At 46.1% G+C, this 4873-nt stretch overlaps 1 pseudogene; it reads right to left on the reverse strand.

Moving 5' to 3' along the window:
* Positions 1-334: 334 nt before the first annotated feature.
* Positions 335-906, reverse strand: LOC125539323 (annotated as a pseudogene).
* Positions 907-4873: the final 3967 nt, after the last annotated feature.

Raw genomic sequence — 4873 nt, forward strand, 5'->3', positions numbered from 1 at the left:
GACAGTTGCACGTGAGAAGTGTATAGCTAGATGACATTGAGCACTTATAATTCATAGACCAATCTTCATATACAAAAAATCATCACACATTACAGATAACAGAAGAGATGAAATACCCACATCTAGACATCCACGATGAGAACTTGTACATAAGCTGCAAGTCGCCATTGCTGTGCAGGTCAACATTTATTATGTAAAAAGTTCTATAGATATTTAGGGAAATTTTATTTTAAGTAAGTAGGATGCTATATCCATGAAGTTCCGAACAAGAATGGGCCCACCAAGTAATTGTGAGCCACGCTAAACTTGGACAAGGATGTATGAGCTGCACCAGGGAAGCCGAAATCAATCCACTGACAGAGCATTAACCACCAGTTACGACTTTGTTGTCCCCGGACACGACATGGTTGCTCCCTGATACAACATTATTGTTCCCAGTTACCCTATTGTTATTGCCGGATACAGTATTGTTGCTCCCAGTAACGACATGGTTGGTGTCAACTATGACATTGCTGCTCCCAGATGTGACTGTGTTGTTGCTCCCAGAAACATTGTTGTTATCCCCAGATATGACAGTGTTGCCGTTCCCAGATACAATATTGCCACTCCTAGATCTGACACTGTTGTTGGTCCCAGTAATGGTATTTGGTTGTTGTTGTTGGAGTGTTCTTCTATTGCTCTTCACATACAATAGCAAGTTAATGAAAGCAATACGTCCACAACGGTGAGGCCCTTGAGCAGTGTCAAACCCTTGGGTACCTCACCAACCAAATGAATTATTTGAGTGATCGAAGTACCTCCCGGCGAAGCCCCGCCGCGCTTGGAGGTCGTCAGGGTGGCACGTGGCATAGGCCGCCGGCAGGAGAAACGCCAAGAAGGCGAGCAGCAGGAAGCATTTCGTCATGGACTCAGCTGTGGCCTGTGGTATGGTATGTATACACAAAGCATGGACTCAGCAAGAAACCAGTTTGGGATGCTGGTGATTCTAAGTGCCCTTGGCAAAAACTGCTTGGGTGGTGCACCTCATCTTATACTCGTGCATGAGTGTGTGTGTAACCATGCGTTGCAAGTACGTACGTGCTAGTCAGTGGACACAATAGTCAGCGTGCGTGCGGAGTGCCAATTCAAACTTTATTTTCTTGCATTTTTCGTGCATGAGGTGCTGTCTGTCGACTGAAGAAATTGGTGGGTGGCATGGACCATGGACCCAAGGTGGCAGCTCCTGCTCCTCAGCTTCACTGCTCCTCAGCTTCACTGGTCCCTCCCGTTGTCAGCGCGGGTTTTGAGGCTAGCAGTAGCGCGGGTGCCCGCGCTACTAATAAGGCGCTACAGCTAACTTATAGTAGTAACGCGGTCCTTACCCGCGCTACTACTGTTGATGATATCAACAACGCTTTTTATGAACGCGCTACTATTACTTAGCTGTAGCAATTTCGCAGTCCCTCGCTACTGCTATATCTTTCATCATTTTCCCCCCGTACCCCTTTCCCTTTCAGTTTCCCTTTCAGATACTAGATACTAGGTACTGCTAGTAGATATCAAATTCATAAACCATTACTGGGTAGTACTCCCTTCGTTCCAAATTACTCGTCGTGGTTAAAACCACGACGAGTAATTTGGAACGAAGTGAGTACTAGATAACAATTTCATGCATAGTCAACATGCATCCTCAAGCAGTACAAGGTCATATCAACGGCGATCATCATATGTAGTTCTAGATGATATCAACGACGATCATCATATGTAGTTCTAGATGATATAGCCACACACACACATATGTAGTTCTAGATGATATCGAAGACAATCATCATCCTCGAGCCTGGGCGGTTGGTGTTCCTGATAGTAATTAGGATGGCCTATCAAACACGAAGATTCTTGCCATCGAGGAATTTCTTCCACCCAACCGAGTTTAAGTGTGTGCGACGGTCCGTGTCCACGCGGTAAGTACAGGTTGTGATGGAACCCCTTGCAGTAAGGCGTAGTCTAGCTGAGCCTTCTTCATCAGGCTCGATACCATAACTCACAGATATGCTCTTTGCCAATTTCTGAATAAGATAAAAATTTCAATTAATAAATAGCCTCGCAAATAAGTACATATGGATTATCTACACTATTAATAGTTTCCTTAGATTCTACACTAATAAGTATGTGATCGAACTCTACACTAAAACATATCATCGACTAGATTCCACACAACATACCATATCATTGGACTGTACACTAAGTATTTCATCGGATAATTTGCATTTGTAAGTATAATATACCATATCATGTCGATCAACCATGGTATTTGTCAGGCGGGTCACGAATAGCACCCCGACAAAGTCAGCACGTGGCGGAATTATGTCCCACAGGTTGGACACCTCCTCCTCGCTCAGCCTTGTTCTTTGAGCTACGATGGCTTCATGAAGTGGGTCCTCATCATCTTCATCGAGTGGGTCCTCATTATCTTCATCATCTTCATCATCTTCCACCAGGTTGAGATAAATGACAGCCAGCTTGGGTCTTTCTGCTCTGAAGGAGAAGCTGATCAACTCACCACCAGTAAGACGCATGCGAGCGACGAAACAGGCCAATCCATCTCCTCCAATCTGCGACATATTGCGTCCTTTCTCGACCTCCATAGTGTACGGCCCCCCCAGGAGCCTCAAATGTCATAGTGTCTCCTGTCAGCTTGTTGAATTTCAACCTCACATTGCATGGGACGCTCTGTGTAAAATAAGCAAAATGGCACAATGCAGTAATGCCAACACTAAAAATAAAATAGTTATTACATTTCATCTAATTTCTTACCGCCGCATGACGAAAACCTGGCTGGAAGTAGATGCTGAACAGCTTGCCAGTTGCAAGGCTGCTGGCGCACCTTGACTTGCACAGTCGACATAGTGGTGGTGGTGGTGGCGCCATTTTTCCGAAAGCAATATGAGCAAAGGATTAACGATTCACTTCACAGGAAAGAAAAATAGTAGCATGAGATATTTTTGGTTCTTCCGCGAGAAGCAATTTGATGGACAATTATAATCCTAAGATCTAGTAACATATTAGATGACAAGGTACCACCTACATTTTGCCAGAAAGTAACTTATTAAAAAAACAAAAGAAACTACGTACCTATCCATGTACAGAAAAAATAACAATAAAATGGTGCATACTAAATCAACTAAATGAACTAGCCTACTAAATCAACTAAATCAAAATGTTCTAAATCAACTAAATAAACTAGCCTACTAAATCAACTAAATCAAAATGTTCTAAATCAACCAGCCTACTAAATCAACTAAATCAAAATGTTCTAAATCAACTAAATCAACTACCCTACTAAATCAACTAAATCAAAATGTTCTAAATCAACTAGCCTACTAAATCAACTAAATCATATCAACTAAATCAAAATGTTGCATATGAACTAGCCTACTAAATAAAAATGTAGCAGGCAGGAGGGACAAGGAGGGGCGACTCGAGGAGGGAGAAGAGAGTAGGACGGAGGAGGAAGGCGGAGCGAGGAGGGGCCGGCCAGCGGCGAGTGGAGAGGGAGGACGGAGGAGGAGGCCGGTACCGAGTCCAGCAAGGAGGAGGAGGTGATGGCGGCGCAGAGGGAGGAGGGGCGACGGGGGAGGACCGTCGCGGGGGATTGAGAGGGATCCAGTGAGTGTGTGACTGTGAGTGGATCGGATAGAGGAGATGGGGGTGGGAGATGGAATGGCTTAGCAGTAGCGCGCTATAGAGAAAGACACTACTGCTAAACTACCTAGCAGCAACGTCTTTCACAAAGAAGCGCTACTGCTATGTGTCAGCATGTAAAAAGAGACTTAGTTCAATGTATCAAAAATACATTGATCATCAACGATCTTTTTGTGTACAATCTAATTTGTCAATATGAGTCCTCACCGGTTTAGGAACAGGTGAAGACTCATATTGCAGCCACAAATTCTACACATAGAGTTCAATGAAGACCAAGTGCTTGTCAAAGTTTGAGAAGTAACATATTTAAGGTGGTAGAAACTCTCTTCACAGAGCGAGGTGGGACTAAATTTTTGTAGTAAACCTAGCAGTAGCGCTTATTGGCGAAATGCGCTGCTACTATGCTACGTAGCAGTAGCGCCCATCGATATAACGCGTTGCTGCTATAGCTAGCCTTGCGGCGGCCTCGTGGGAATTATAGCAGTAGCGCGTCTTTGAGCGGGTGCGCTACTGCTATATTTATTTCAGCAGCGAGTTATTCTTGAGCTCGCTACTGCTAATTAGCAGCCGCGCCTTATTTTAAAGCGCGCTACTGATAAGATTCTGTGTATAGGCTTTTCCCTAGTAGTGGAGGCGTGTCAACCATCAGGACCTCCGCCGCGGGGTCGCTGCTGTCGCACTCAGACAGGGTCTCGACGGAGACAGTTGAACATGCCGTAAAGAGATTCGTCGGGCTCGATTGCCGTGACTTGAGGGGTGGCCGACTGATGCGCCACCGCATGCTTCACCCACTGCTGTAGCTATGACCGACCGGGTCGCTTGTGACGGCGAACAGCAGGGAGCGAAGGTGCCGCGGGGGCCGACCGATACTGAGTCGACCGCTGCAGCAGAAGGACACTGCGAACGCACGCGCAAAAGTGCGTCGCCCCGCGGACAGGGAGCGCCTCGACGTCGAGAGGAGCTTCCTGAAGCCAAGCGGAGTCGTTGGCGATGAAGACGAGCGTGCCGAGACGGATCTTGTGGCCCTCAGCCAAACCTCCGCCGGAAATCATGATGAAAGGACTCAGAGAAATCGCAACGTCACCGGAAAGTCACTAATACACCTGCCCCACAGTGGGCGCCAACTGTCGTGGTTCTAAGTCCTACAGTAAAGTAGGGGGGGTAGGAATGTAGAGGCAAGATCCTAGCTACG

The sequence above is a fragment of the Triticum urartu genome, chromosome 1 (genome assembly GCF_003073215.2).
Source record: "Triticum urartu cultivar G1812 chromosome 1, Tu2.1, whole genome shotgun sequence".
Lineage (NCBI taxonomy): Eukaryota > Viridiplantae > Streptophyta > Magnoliopsida > Poales > Poaceae > Triticum > Triticum urartu.